The sequence below is a fragment of the Odocoileus virginianus genome, chromosome 17 (assembly GCF_023699985.2).
Source record: "Odocoileus virginianus isolate 20LAN1187 ecotype Illinois chromosome 17, Ovbor_1.2, whole genome shotgun sequence".
In the NCBI taxonomy this organism is placed as follows: domain Eukaryota; kingdom Metazoa; phylum Chordata; class Mammalia; order Artiodactyla; family Cervidae; genus Odocoileus; species Odocoileus virginianus.
In genome coordinates this window covers 17,452,700-17,468,093 of record NC_069690.1, presented here as the reverse complement: position 1 = coordinate 17,468,093, position 15,394 = coordinate 17,452,700, and the positions used below count along the sequence as shown (strand labels likewise).

The following is a 15,394-nucleotide window of genomic DNA, read 5'->3' as shown; positions in this document are numbered from 1 at the left end:
CATTAAGCATATTAATTTAGAGAATATCACCATCTTTATTATATGCTTAGTTCTCCCAGTAGTGGCAAAATATTAACATTAAAAATAAATGTCTTAGAATTAGGCTAAATTAGTGTTTAATATTTAATGTGCTTGGTTACTACTGAGAATGAGAGAATTTTTTCCAGTGATTTTTTTTTTTTTTTTTACTAGCTGCCTGTCACTGGTATATAGGAATGCAGTTGATTTTTGTCAATTTGTCACATATCTCCCCACTGGTCTGAACTCAGCTATTACTTATAGTGCTTTTTCTGATTTCTTGGGATTGTTCTAGGTAAGCAATCATGTCATCTTCCAAAAGTAATGGTTTCATTATGTCTTCTTTTCTTATTTTTATGAGTGTAATGACTTTTCCTTCTGAGGTGGGACCCACACCCATTTCTAAAACTATTTGGTTTTATTATTATCATTGTTATTATTATTGGTCTTACCTTGTAGCATGTGGGATCTTAGTTCTCAAGCCAGGAATCGAACCCAAGCCCCCTGCAGTGGAAGCATGGAGTCTTAACCACCGGACCACCAGGGAAGTCCCTAAAACTAGCTGACTCTATATCAACTATATTAACTATATTTCAATAAATTTTTTAAAAAAGGACAATTGTATAATGTAAAAAAAAAATATTACTAGTTGGAACCTGCCTGGGCCCTGGAGACTTGCCCCGAGGAGGGCTTGGGAGAGGCTGAGTTGTAAGCTAAGAACAGGCTGGGGTGGGTGCCCGAGCTGCGGCTTCCCTGGGTGGTCTCACGACAGTGGCCCAGAGGCAGTGCTGCTGAGGCTGCTATTGCTCCAGGAGCGTGTCTAACGCAGAGGAAAGGGGCTGGCAAGAGGTGGTCAGGTGTCTAGGCCGGGGACCAGCAGAGGACGCCAGCCTCCCAAGGCAGGGAAACGAGACAGAAGCAGCACACCAGTGGGATGGACAGATTGAAACTTGCTGGGCACAGATGACCACAGAGCTGGTGCTGGGAGCCAGACCTGGCTGGTGGGCTGAGGAAGGTGCCCCTTGTCCTCTGCTCTGGTCTTGAACTAGTTGGTGGAGCCACTCGGTATAAGGGTTGGTGGGGGTGGCAGAGGCAGAAACCCAGCATCCTTTTCTTGTTATCCTTTTCAAATGGAGTGACTATTACTCACTACCGTTGAGTATAACATTGGTACCTGGGTTTAGGTTTATCATCTTTAGCACGTTACTGAAGACCAAAGACCACTATCTCCCTGTCCCATTTTTTTTTCCCTTTGGCTGTGGCCACACAGCTTGTGGGATCATAGTTCCCTGACCAGGAATTAAAACCTGGACCACGGCAGTGAAAGCACTGAGTCCTAACCACTGGGATGCCAGGGGGCTTTCCATTCTTCTTCCATTAGAATGTAATTCAAGACCAGATGGTGAATTGTACCACGTGTCTTCCCAACATCTTTTCAGTGTTTTAATGATGCTTGCTATTTTCCCAATCAGGGCAAAGAATTAAGCCTGGAAGCGGGGGAATCTGTGATGGGCCAGGAATGGGGAGGGGTAGTTCCCCATGGCAAGTAAGGCGCACCTGCCAGGTGAGGGTCAACCTGGCATTGGGCCGAGAGAAACCACAGGTGTGTGGGTCCACCCCACCGTGCAGCCTGCCCGGGAGGGTCAGGAGGCTGTGTGGGAGGTGGTGTTGGTTTCTGTGGTTCTCTTGGGAGACAGAATGTGAGCCTCCTTCAAAATTCCCAGGAGAAGTGACGGTTGTGGCAGAGAGGATGTGGGGGTAGGAACGTCCTAGACGCGGCAGCCCCTTCTGCCCATTTCTGGCCCCTGGGGGTCAGGACTCCAGGAGGGCCAGCCAGCTTCCTTTCTGGAAGATGCTTAGTTATGGCAGGTCCCTGGGAGATCCCACTGGACATCTCCTCTCCGCAGAGGTGCAGTCAGTACTGGGCACTGCACCCCAGGAGCTGCTTGGCAGTGGGGGCTGGACGAGTGGACCAGGGTACCTTCTGTCTCTAGGTACTGCCGTGCGCCACCCACCTCCTTCACCCATCATTTTGCTGTGCAAATAGCCCCTTTAACGTCCTGCACAGAGAGAAACTCTTGACGGTGGCGGCGCCCAAAGCAGGGGCTTTCAAGAGCCTTGAGTTTGAAGAATCTTGGTCCTGTAAAGAGAGAGCATCCTGTCAAGCAAGTTTGGAAAATCACCTACTTACCCCTCGCAGCAGTTCAGTTAAAAATTCTGACTTGCGCCCAGGATATCTCCAAGTTGTTGATCTCAGAATCCTTTTTTCATGGTACTCCTTAACATACCCTAAGAAATGCCCTCCTGGTGAGTTTGGGCATGGGTTCAGTCTCTCTGGGTTCTGTTTGCTTCCTTAGCGAAACTGGGACCCTCGCCCCCATCCTGCGCACCTCACGGGGACGGTGATGGGAAGGGGCTGGGCCATGTTAGTCTCTGCTGTCCCCATTGGCCCGAGAGGCCACAGTGACCAGACCATGGCGGACCCTCTTGGTGTCTCCAGCCCCTACCTGGGCCTGGCTGTCAGAAGGTGGGGTAAACACCCACGAATCCCATGGAAATAGACGGGATCCTGGAAATGGCGCCCTCAGGCTCCAGGCACACGTGGGTTTCATGCCCCCCTGCCAGGGCCTCAGGATGTGCAGCTCTGCTGAGGTCCTTTGGCTGTTCTTCAAGGGAAAGACCCATGGTAGGCAAGACATCGCCCTTGCCCTGTGGCTACCATAGGTATCTGCCTGACCCCCAACAGGGAGGGGACTTGATTCATGTGGGGCACTTGCGGCTGATGGGGCGTCAGCAGCATACACCTACATGGTATTTATTTTTTTTAATTCGTGTATTTTTAATTGAAGGATAAGCGCTTTACCTTATTGTGTCAGTTTCTGCCATACATCACCGTGAATCAGCCATAGGTGTACATATGCATGGTGTTTATTTTTTGCCAAGTTCTCCAATCCGTAATCTCTGTGGGTCCCCACAGGAACAGAATGAGGTGGGGTCTGCCAGCTCCATCTCACAGGCCAGAACCCCAAGGCTTAGCGAGGTCAGGGTTCGTCCAGGGTGAGTGAGCGACACGGCTGCGTTTCTCCTCGCCCTGATTCAGAAATTCCACAGTGAGGCTCTCGGGACTCACGGTCTTTCTCATTTGCCACTTTCTGTTGTGCTGACAGCAACAACATGGAAATTTCTGGCTGAAGCCCCCCTGTTTTGTTATTTCAAGTAACTAAACCTCAATTCACTAGAAGATAATGAATGAGATGTTTCCTGTTGGCCCCATTTTCTGGGTAACAGAGGGCTGACAGGAAGGCATCTCTTTTTGACTTGAATTGTCTGTGCGGGGTTGAGGGGTACAGCCTGGGGCTAAGGCGGGGTGATTGGACCCAGGAGCTGGGTCAGTACTGGAGGGTGGGGGAAGGATGGATGGGAAAAGTGTGTGGTGGGGGGGGTCGGGGAACCACAGCCTGGGGGACACACGAGTGGCACAGGGTTCTCAGCTCCCCTGGGCCAGCACGCCCCTTTGATGAGCGACCATTCCCATTAAATAAATAAGTGGAATGGACCTAAAACCAACCAAAGCCATAGAGTGAACTGCACCTTTCAGACTATTCTGAGGATCAAAGATACCAACCAAGGGCCTAACACCAAGGTCAGAACCAGTGGGCGCAACCTACACCCTCCTGGGGCTCTTTGAGCCAACGCCCAACCCTCCCCAAACAGTGTCCCGGGACAAGTTCCTCTCCCCTTACCCCTTAAAAGGCAAGTTCCCTCCTGCCCACCGGCCAGGAAGCCTCCCCCAGGGCAGGATAGCCTTGGCCTCACCGCCCACCTGTGTGAGGATTAGCCCACCTGTCCTCAGGCCCACCCCTGGTCTTCCTCCCGGCTGGCACCCCAGAGTCCCGAGTGGCACACAGACTGGCCTCGCTCTTGGACCCCTCCCTCCCAATCCTGGAAGGATCCGGAGAAGTCACCTGAAACCTCACTTCCTGAGAGGTAACCTGGAACCTCACCAGTCCGAGTGTCCATGGTATCAGCACCTCCCAGGAGCTGGTCAGAGATGTGGACTCTTAAGCCTGGCCCCAAGCCTCCCTGATCACAACCTGCATTTAAACAAGACGCAGGTGGGTCATAGGCATCCTGAAGTCCCAGGCCCGGAGAGGGTACTTCCTGCATCTTTTCCATCCCACAAGAGGGCAGGTCTGTGTTTCCATCTCTTCTCCGCACACGGCTGGTGCTGGCCCTGCCCATGGCGGACACAGGCCGACTGAGGGAGGGCACCCATGGGGGCCTCTGCCCAGACCAGGGAGCCTCTCTGAGTCCTGGTCTCTGGAGCCCTCAAGGCACAGCCTTCCCCTTTGTGCGGGTGGCCACCCCCGTCCCTCATCCCAGACACGTTCCCTACATCTGCCACCTTGGAGAGGAGTCAGGGCTGCCCCGCCACCCTTGGAGACAGGTCAGTGTCACTAGTTAGAAGTGGAGGGGACTCTCTTCTCAGTGTCCATTGGGCTTGGCAGGGAGACCTGTGGCTGAGTGCCCTGGGATCTGGATTTGTGGTCAGGAAAAGACCCTGGAGAGTCATCCCCAGCCGCTGAAGTCCTCCCAGTGCGCCTCAGGCTCCTCAGCCCAAACTCCTCCTCCTTCTCAGGATCCTCGCAGGGACGGTCCCCATCATCCACCCAGAGCCCTGAGACGGGGCCTGCGAGTCTGCGCACCTCCTCCCTGCCCAAACCCAGCAAGCCCGGCCCCTGGCCTTTAAGCGCTTCTCTCTAGACCTCTCTCTCCTTCCCCCACACGGCCCTGGTCTGCAGGCCTCCCATCTCCCTCCATGCTGCCCTGTGAACTCTGGGCTCCTTCCCGAACCACAAAAATGCTTCGATGGCCCTCTCCTAAAGGGGAGAGTCTGATGGGTCCCAGCCCTGTTCCCCTCCCCCACTCATTGTCCGCCTGCCCTCCAGCCACACAGGGCAGCTGATGGTTCCCCAAGTCCTTCAGGCCCGTCCTTGGCCCTGGCTGCCTTCCTCCTCCTCCCTGCCTTTGCTCACGCAGTTTGCCCATCACCATCCCCCATCCAGCTGTGTGTTCAACTCTGCCGTCTTTTAGGGTCCAGCATAACCACCACCTCCTCCACGCCCTCTGTTTCCTCTTGGCTCCCACTGCTGAAGATCTAGGCAGTATTGTAGCATTATAGGCTTCCCTGTTGGCTCAGATGGTAAAGAATCCACAGGCAGGAGACCTGGGATCGATCCCTGGGTCGGGAAGATCCCCTGGAGGAGGGCATGGCAACCCACTGCAGTGTTCTTGCCGGGAGAATCCCATGGACAGAGGAGCCTGGCGGGCTACAGTCCATGGAGTCGCAGAGTCGGACACGACTGAGTGACTAAACACATATGAGCATTACGGTGGATTCACAAGTAGCTCAATGGTTAAGAGTCCGCTTGCCAATGCAGAAGATCCGGGTTTGATCCCTGGATCGGGAAGACCCCCTGATGAAGGACATGGCAACTGACTCCAGTATTCTTGTCGGGAGAATCCCATGGACAGAGGAGCCTGGTGGGCTACAGTTCATGGGGTCACAAAGAGTCAGTCAGACACGACTGAGCATGCATGCACGGTGAATTCTGTTCTTTTCTAACTCCACAATACTGTGAGTAATTTTTTAAAAGAATAAAACAAGCTTTTTGTCCCCCCCCAAGTTAAAAAAAAAATCCAATCCATTTTAAAAATTCAACCAAGTAAAGAATATAGAAAGAAGAGGTGAAAGAACTGCTATCCCAGCAGACAGAGACAACTTGTGTTCACAGCTTCATGACCAGCCTCCAGTCACTGTGTGCCTGGAACATGTTCATTTATCTAGAGTTTGCTGTTTGCCAGGTCCCTTTAAATCCTAACACCTCTTGAGGCAGACATTACTGCTCAGAGAGGTTGATTCGGTCACTCTTAGTCACTCAGCTGGTAAATGGAGGAGGTGACCTTCTACTGCCTCTGAGCATGTGGCAGTGTTAACAGTCATCTATACACTTGGTTGCTGTTCTCTAGGCTATTCTTATTTTATTTCACTGAGAAATAGAGCAGGACAGCTGTCCTTTTCCTGGGAGCTTCCTGGGAGCTGGTCTGTCTCCGCCCTGGGCAGTCAGGCTGAGGAGCTGAGGAGATGTTTGCTGAGGAACTGGACAGGGGGACAGATGGATACATAGGCCAGTTCACCTCAAAGACCACCCAGCTTCTGTCCCTTTCATTCCTATTCAGACACCAAACAAAGCCCTCTTGGGTGGCCTGAGGGATTCTGGTCAGGAGTAGCCAGACTGTGAATGAGGGGCCATGTGGTGCCACTGGGGCATGCTGGGGGTCTCATAATGGAAGACCAGAAACCAATGCAAAGTGGCTTAAATGCTGAGAAAATGTATTTTTCATCCTTACACGTGGGCCCGAGGTAGGGCAGCTCCAGGGCTGGCACCTTCCGGGGCTCAGAGGCATCGTCCAGGACCTAACCCCATTCCATCAGCTCCCCCAGTTAGGCCCAGGGTGGTGTCCCCTCTCCAGGAGGTTAAGAAGTGGGGGGAGCACGTCCTGTGAGTTGTCTTTTCTTTTTCCCCAACATCAAGGAAAACCTCTCCCAGAAGCCGCCTACAGGGGTTTCCTCGTGTCTCATTGGTCAGAAGTGCACAACATGCTTTTGCTTAAACCAATCACTGGCAAGGGGGCTGAGCCCACCTGACTGGCTTGGTCCAATCAGGACTCATGCCCTGGAGTTGGGGCGCCCCCAGACACCTGGTTCAGGAGAGGTGGACAGCCATCTCAGCCACATCAGGGCTACCCAGAGGGGCGGGGGTAGAGGAGGGGCGCCGTGGAGGTGACCATCGAGATCTGCTTCAGTCCCTGTCCGCATTTCTTGACTTTATAGAAGACAGGAAGTGAAAGAGTCAGGTTGAATAAGCCCCCGGGGTCACACTCCAGGGTCCCTAGTGAAGCTGTGTTAGTTGAAGACTTTTGCTACTAACCCTTTACTCCATCTATTTCTCTCTCTGATTTTCTTCTCTTTATCTGCCTAACTCCTTACCCCTCCAACCACGGACTTCCTGGGGAAAGCATTACAATCCTACGGGCATCAGAGCAGAAGAGACCCTCAATATTAATGGCATCAGTGGCTTCAATCCATTTTCCAAATGGGGAAACTGAGGCCCAGAGAGGGAGGGGTCTCCCCAAGACCACTCTGTGAGGTCACTAATGGCAGAGTTAGCACCGGACTGAGGGCCAAGAAAGCACAGCAGATCTGAGACCCACAGAAAGGCTTGGAGCCCACCCTACTGGCTTCTGACCCGTGCAGTCACATGGGGTTTAATGCTCTGCGGTCACTATCTTGAAATGCCAAATAAAATTTTAAACGAAGGGTCTTACGTTTCCACTTGCACTGGCCCCACAAATTACAAAGCTACCCTGAGCCCCCAGCTCCTGACTCCTCGGGGCACTTCCTACAAGGCACACTTCCCCACCCACCTGTGGTCCAGTCAGCAAATCTGACTGACTACGTGGAACAGCCCTTCCCAGGGAGGAGAGCAGGCTTCCAGAGGCTGGGGGTGGTCCCTAGCGGAGCCGGGGGTGCAGGGCCTGAGAGGACCCCTTGGGGATCCCTCCCTCATCTCCAGCTGGCTTGGCCTGACTCCCCTCCGCTCCCTGCCGAGAATGAACAGAGAGGGCTGGTGGCTGCCCCCGCAACCTCTGTGCCCTTTGTCCTTTGGGGGTGGGGGTGGGGCTCCAGAATACAGGGCCCCATTGTGTGCCCTGATGGCGGGCAGCTGGGGTGCCTGGGAAAGTGGATAAACAAGCAGTCCTGAGCGTGTGCCCCTGAGGCCCGCAGGAAGGACAGGATCCCCTGGGGTGGTGGGAATAAGATAGGAGTGACCCAGCCCTGTCTCTCCGGAGGACTGGAAGCAGTGAGATGTGCAAAATGCTCAAAATAACACTCGACACCTAGGCAGTGCTCTTCAGCTGGGGGCTTTGGGACTTGTGACTGTCACTGCCAGGTCTGTGACACTGGGGATAAAGTACCGCCTCCTAGGCGTGGCTTCCAAACCCTTCTCCTTCAGACCCTGTCCCCTCTCTTCCTGGCCTCATCCGTGATGACCCTCGGCTTCCCATACGCCCTCATGGCCTCCCTCAGCCCAGAACTCTCGCCTTGGCTGGTACCCCCTCTCTCCGCTGCTCCCTGGCTGCCTGCCACACCCTTCCCCACCAGCCCCTCCCAGCAGAATACTGTCCAGCTAGTCCTGGATTCAGGATGCCCCGGGCCATGTTCCTTATCCCAGGTGTCCCTGTCTCTGGAGCTCTCGGCTCCAGCAGCTGCCTCACTGCCTCCAGGGGTCTTCTCCCCAGAAGCACTCAGAAGGCAGACTAGGCTGGCAGTGGGGAGCACGACCCCCAGCATTGGTCTCCCATCAGAGCTGACAGCACATCCTGGTCCCGCCCGGGTCCTCCAGGGGCCTGAGCCTCCCCGCTTGACTGCCCACCTGACTTTGCAGCTGCTTTTTTTATGCTCGGGAGTTTCAACTCCACCCGATCTCAAGCCCAGCCCTGGAACTCCCTTCGATGTTGCAGAAAACTTCAGGGGCTCAGCCAAGCCAAGTGTCCACCTAGGGTAGCAGGACCTGCCACTGAGATGCCCCCAGTTTCAGGAAGGGAAGCAGCCTGGGAGGATGGAGAACTTGGGGTTTAGGGGTTACCATGGCAAACTGGAGAGGAGAGCAGAGGCCTGTCTAAAAGTATGCTCTAGGACTTCCCTGGGGTCCAGTGGCTAAGACTCCTAAAGCTAGGGGCCGGGTTCGATCCCTGGTCAGGGAACTAGATCCCACATGCCACAATTAAACACCCGCATGCCTCAACAAAGATCAAAGTCTTAGGTGCATGCCACACCTAAGACTCAGTGCAGCCAAATAAATAAATAAAAATAATATTAAAAAGAGAGAGAGGGTATGCTGTAACTCAATGGTGGCCCACTATTGCTGTGGGGAAAGGTAAGCCCAGTGTTCCCAAATCTTTAAGAAAAGCCAGATATCCCACTCTGTGTGTGCAGTTTCCTTGATTTAAAGAGACATTTCTAGAGAGACTTCCCTGATGGTCCAGTGGTTAAGATTCTGCACTTCCAGTGCAAGGGACACGGGTTCCATCCCTGGTTGCAGAATTAAGATTCTGCATGCTGCAGCAGCTTGGCCACACACACACAAGTCAGCTCTACAAATAATAAATTTCACTTTTTGTGGGGGAGGAGACATATGATTCCATGAGTTTTCACATTTACATAGACTCCTATAACCACCACCACAGTCAGGGTACAAAACAGTTCACCCCGCCCCCAACATTCCCTGGTGCCGTCCCTTTGTGTTCAAACTATCTCCTCCTTTCCCTTGACAACCACCGACCTGTTCTCTGTCTTGATAGTTTTGCCTTTTCCACCGCACTGGAATCGCCATTTGTAACTTTTTGAGACTGGTATCTTTTGCACAGTAAATACGTTTGAGAGTCATCCATCTGTTATTAATTGTTCCTTTTTATTATAGAACAATTTGCTTATCCGTTCACAGAGGATATTTGACATGTTTCCAGGTTTTGGTGATGTGTACAATGCTGTTAGACACATTCATGTACAGTTTTTTGTGTGTGAACACAAGTTTTTATTTCTCTAGAATAAGGGTGTTCCGTTCTGTTCTGAGTTGGCTGAGAGTTCTTATCGTGAATGGATTTTGAATTTGTCAGTTGCTTTGTCTATATCCATTGAGATGATTGTGTGATTTTTCTTCTTTGATCATCTTTAGATTTCATCAATTGATGTTCAAATATTGAACTAGTCTTGGTGGATAAACTACTTGGTTGTGGCCATGTAAATAAATTAATTAATTAACATAAAAAATAATTAATATATAAGTATAGATTGCATATTCTGTGGGCTTCTCAAATGTATCATGACATATTCCGTCATTAAACAGTGGTCTGTCAGTATCTGGGGATTGGTTCTAGGACCCACATGGATACCACAAAACTTGGATGCTCAAGTCCCTAAGTTGGCCCCCTGTTATCCAAGGTTCCTCAGTATTTGTGGTTCTGCATCCATAGATTCAACTAACCACAAATCATACAGTGTTATATGTACACCAACTGTTTTTTCTGTCATCTCCATGCTGCTTCCAATCCCATCCAATGAATTTTTAATATTTCATTTACTTTATTTTTCCATTCCAAAATTTCCATTCAGTTCTTTTTCATAGTTTCTATTTTTCTTCTGAGAGTTTCTTTATTTTCATTTGTTTCAAGAATGCTCACCCTTCCTTCATGGAATACAGTTATGATAATTGCCTTAAAGACTCTGTCCACTAATGATTACATCTGGGTCACCTTGGAGTTGGTGTTTATTATCTTTTCTCTTGTGCATTGCTGAGCTTTTCCTGTCTCTCTGCATTTCGAGTAATCTTGGACTGTGTCCTGTACATTCTGAATATGATGAGACTCTGGGTCCTGTTAATAATACTCCTGCGGCATGCTTAGTAGCTCAGTCCTGTCCAACTCTTTTGCTCAGTCCTGTCCAACTCTTTCTAGACTGTAGCCTGCCAGGTTCCTCTGCCCATGGGATTGCCTAGGCGAGAATACTGAAGTAGTTTGCCATTTCCTTCTCCAGGGGATATTCTCAATCTAGGGATCAAACCCTCATCTCTTGTGTCTCCTGCATGAGCAGGAGGATTCTTTACCACTGAGCCACCTGGCAAGCCCTAAAAAATACTCTGAAGAGTACTGATTTTTGTTTGTTTGTTTAATCAGAAAATCAACCTAGTTAGGTTAAAGCCTCAGATCCCAACCTGCCCTCTGAGCAGTCAATTCAGTTCTCACTTTGAAGTGCTGTTTGGCTCCACCTCAAATGTACACTCTCCTGGGGCCAGACTGTTCACTGCAATTCTGCTCTCAAAGCTTTTGGCGTACTCTTTTGGGTTAGTTCCACATATCTGCAGCTCGGGAATGGGCCACCAGGACTTCAAGCACATCTTACCGGATCCTAATCTCAAACTCTCTTCCCTGTGATCCCTGCCTCCCTAAACCCCAAGCTCCCAGGAGCCCCTTTTCCCTGGTCCTTTGACTGGAAATCTGAGGTCTTGGCCACCCTGTGCTGTTTTAATCTCCCAGGACTGGTCCACCTGCAGGGTGCAGTGGTGAGAGGAAAAAAAAAGAGGACTGAGCAACAGGAATCCCCCCTCCCCATTTTGACCACAGGGACCCTTTTTCCAAGTGTCTCATTCCACAGAGAAAGATTTTCCTCCTCTCTGGGTTTTAGGTGCCTGCCTGGCTGCTCCCACCTACCTCTGAGACTGGGCCTTGCCTGGGGGTAGGGCTAGGGGGAGGGATTAGAAAAAGAAACAAACGTGGTCTTCCGTGATGGTCCAGTGGTTAAGATTTAGCCTTCCGATGCAGAGGGTGTGAGTTTGATCCCTGGTTGCGGAGCTAAGATCCTACAGGCCTTGCAGCCAAAAAACCCAAAACATAAAACATAAACAATATTGTAAAAAATTCAATAGACTTTAAAAATGATCCACATTAAAAAAAAAACAACCAGCATTTGTCCCCCTTTCTCTATTCCAAAAGGGTCCCCTTTCCTGACTTCTCATCAAAAAGAGAGTTTCTTTGTAAATTAAGAAAAAGAAAAGAAAGAAAACATTTTCTTTAAAATATATATATATATATATATATATATATATATATATATATATATATAAGAGAGTTTCTTTTAGAGCTTTTTCTGTTCATACCTGCTGTGCAGTTCTAGGGTTGAGCTACCTGAGCCTAGGCTAGAAAATATGTGAGAAAAAATAAATCAGGGGACTCACCACCATATTCATCTTACTTCGAATCGTTTGACTTGTTTTTGGTTTTTATTTTGTTGTTTATGTCTAGTTTTAATTTTTCTCCCAATTTGTCTGCTGTGATTTACTTTTCAGAGTCCTTGTATAGTTGCTTTATGTATTCTGTCCAGAGTTTTCAGTTATAACCAGCGCAAGAGACAGAGTGTAGAGCTACTGACTTCATCTTAACCTGAACCAGAAGCCTTTTGGATCTTGGCATTTCATTTTAAATATTTAAATTTGTCTACAAGCTGCATTTAGGATGTTAGTTGGAGACTTGTGCTTTAGCAAGTCAAGATTTGAAATACTATTATCTAGTATTTCACATCCTTTATTTAAACATTCAAAAAAAAGATATTTTGGCCATGTCACAGGCCTGTGGGATCTCAGTTCCCTAACCAAAGACTGAACCCAAGCCCACAGCAGTGAAAGTGTGGCGTCCTAACCTCTGGACCGCCAGGGAATTCCCTAAATATTCAAATTCTTTTTTTTTTCATTAGGTTTTTTTTTTTTCCATTTATTTTTATTAGTTGGAGGCTAATTACTTTATAATATTGTAGTGGTTTTTGCCATACATTGACATGAATCAGCCATGGATTTACATGTATTCCCCATCCCAATCCCCCCTCTTGCCTCCTTCTCCACCCAATCCCTCTGGGTCCCCAGTGCACCAGCCCCGAGCACTTGTCTCATGCATCCAACCTGGGCTGGTGATCTGTTTCACCCTTGATAATATACATGTTTCGATGCTGTTCTCTCGAAACATCCCACCCTCGCCTTCTCCCACAGAGTCCAAAAGTCTGTTCTGTACATCTGTGTCTCTTTTTCTGTTTTGTATATAGGGTTATCATTACCATCTTTCTAAATTCCATATATATGCGTTAGTATACTATAATGTTCTTTATCTTTCTGGCTCACTTCACTCTGCATAATGGGCTCCAGTTTCATCCATCTCATTAGAACTGATTCAAATGAATTCTTTTTAATGGCTGAGTAATATTCCATGGTGTATATGTACCACAGCTTCCTTATCCATTCATCTGCTGATGGACATCTAGGTTGCTTCCATGTCCTGGCTATTATAAACAGTGCTGCGATGAACATTGGGGTGCACGTGTCTCTTTCAGATCTGCTTTCCTCGGTGTGTATGCCCAGAAGTGGAATTGCTGGGTCATATGGCAGTTCTATTTCCAGGTTTTTAAGAAATCTCCACACTGTTCTCCATAGCGACTGTACTAGTTTGCATTCCCACCAACAGTGTAAGAGGGTTCCCTTTTCTCCACTAAATATTCAAATTCTTAAACAAAGGTTCTCTGGACCCAGTTTTTCTAGGTGAAAAGAGAGCAGAATTGGGAATTCTCTGGTTAAGTCTCGGCACTTTCACTATCATGTGCTGTGGGTTTGATCCCTGGTTAGGGAACTAAGGCCTCACAAGCTGCATGGCATAGCCCAAACCAGAGACAGGAGAACACAGATTTATCTTTTCTCTGGTCAGAGCAAGCCCCACACTTGTGATGATAATAGTGAGTATCATTATATTAGTAGAAATAATAGTCATTATTGGTTAAGAGCATGAACTCTGGGGCCAGGCAGCCTGTTTTCAAATCCCAACCCTACCTCTTACTATCTGTGTGACCTTGACCCTGAATGAGCCTTCCTGAGCCTCAGTGTCCTCACCTGAACAATGGGAATAATAATAGTATCTTCTTCTGAAGTGGTTGTAAGGCTTCCAGGAGATCATATGTATACAGTGCTCAGAGCTGGCCTGGCATCAGAGAGGAGTTACTAAGCATTTGTTTGATTAATAATTTAATCGCTAACATTTATTAGAACTGCAGACTGAGCCAGCTTATCTCCCTTGTTCAGATAATAGCTTGCCTGAGTCCGTCTGGCTTGCAGATGTCCAAACTGGGGAGGCGTGGGTGGCTGGGCTCGGGCTCTGGGCGATCTGGCTGCTGATCAATCAGAGGGCAGCAGCAGTGATGCTCCAAACATCGTCTGGCCTGAGATAGAAGAGCTGTGACCCAGGGAGGAATGAGTGGGGGAGAAAATCAGCCTGAAGAGAAAGGCAACAGAAATAGAAGGGGAAGCCTGGTAATTGAGTGGCCTGAAAAAGGAGGATCAATATTTTACTGCCAGGGAAACTGATTGCTCCCCCGGCAGCCAGCTCCGCAGCCCAGCTGTGTGCGCGCCAGCAACCACAGCTGCTCCTGCAGCCCCTGCCAGGCCCCGTGCGCCCACCCCTCCCACCCGGGAGCCCGCCGGGCAGTGCAGCCCGGCCCTGCGTGCTGTGCGCCCCACACAGGTTGTGAACGGGGGTCGTGGTTCACCGCGATGACCACGTGTGCGTGCTAAGCTGCTTCAGTCTGACTCTGCAACCCCATGGACTGTACCTCAGCGGGTTCCTCTGTCCATGGGATTCTCCTGGCAAGAATACTGGAGTGGGTTGCCATGCCCTCCTCCAGGGGATCTTCCCAACCCAGGGATTGAACCGCATTTCTTAGTCTCCTGCATTGGCAGGTGGGTTCTTTACCCCTAGCGCCACCTGGGAAGCCCAAAGACCACATGTGGGTGTTTATATACCATACTCACCATGTGACCTTGAGCAAGCCCCTCTCCATCCCTGGACCTTAGCTCCCTCATCTGTAAAATCAAGGGCTGGGTCAGCTGAATCCCCCGCCACACACACCCAGGGGTACTGGCAAAAGCCTATCTAGTATCCAGGAAGGCTGATGCTCTCGGTGATCAAGGTGAGGGGAGTCCAGCCATAGAGGCTAAAGCTCCTTCCATGCATAAGCGGCCAGGAGAGCGAAAGAGCATCTTGGTGCAGATAGCCTGGCAAGAGCCGCCTCTGGGAAGTACAGGGTCAGTGGGACCCGGGGTCAAGGAGGAGTTACCACTACAGGGACTGTCTAAATTCTTAACCTCTCTAAATGTCAGAGTCTCAGTTTCCTCAACAACAACGGGAGACTATAACAGTAGCTTTTGTAAGGATCAGATGAGACTAGTCCGCCAGAGTTCACAGCAAGCCCTTGGTGAGCTCTGTCTGTTTTTTAAAGGGCTGTACAATTACAATAAGCCATTTTTTACTGGGCTCCCCCAGTGGCTCAGGCGGTAAGAATCTGCCCGCGATGCGGGAGACCCAGGTTCGATCCCTGGGTCAAAAAGATCCCCTGGAGAAGGGACTGATTAAATTTAAAGACAACTTACATTAAAATAAGAAAATTTAAAAAACCAAACGACTGGACAGCAGGTGGTGTGCCACTAATTCACACCCGCTGTGTTCTGGGACCTTCCCTCTTTGAAGACCCTGGGGGAGTCCTGGGCCCACAGCTCAGGGGCGTTCCAGGGACTTCGCAGGGACCCTCATCTATCTGCCTGTCATCAAGGACCCTGGCACCTCTGCTCCAGGCTGGCTTTCCCCGGAGGCAGGGAGAAGGACAGCCTGCCCCCCTCCCCCAGTGTCTCCCAGCCCTGGGGAGTCAGGTACTCCACCCACCGATTAC

The 15,394-nt window shown here is 50.0% G+C and overlaps 1 protein-coding gene across 1 annotated transcript in view; it reads left to right on the top strand.

Moving 5' to 3' along the window:
- Positions 1-15,394, top strand: part of RAB11FIP4 (RAB11 family interacting protein 4) — a 108,273-nt gene that overhangs the window by 12,792 nt on the left and 80,087 nt on the right. The window lies entirely within an intron of this gene.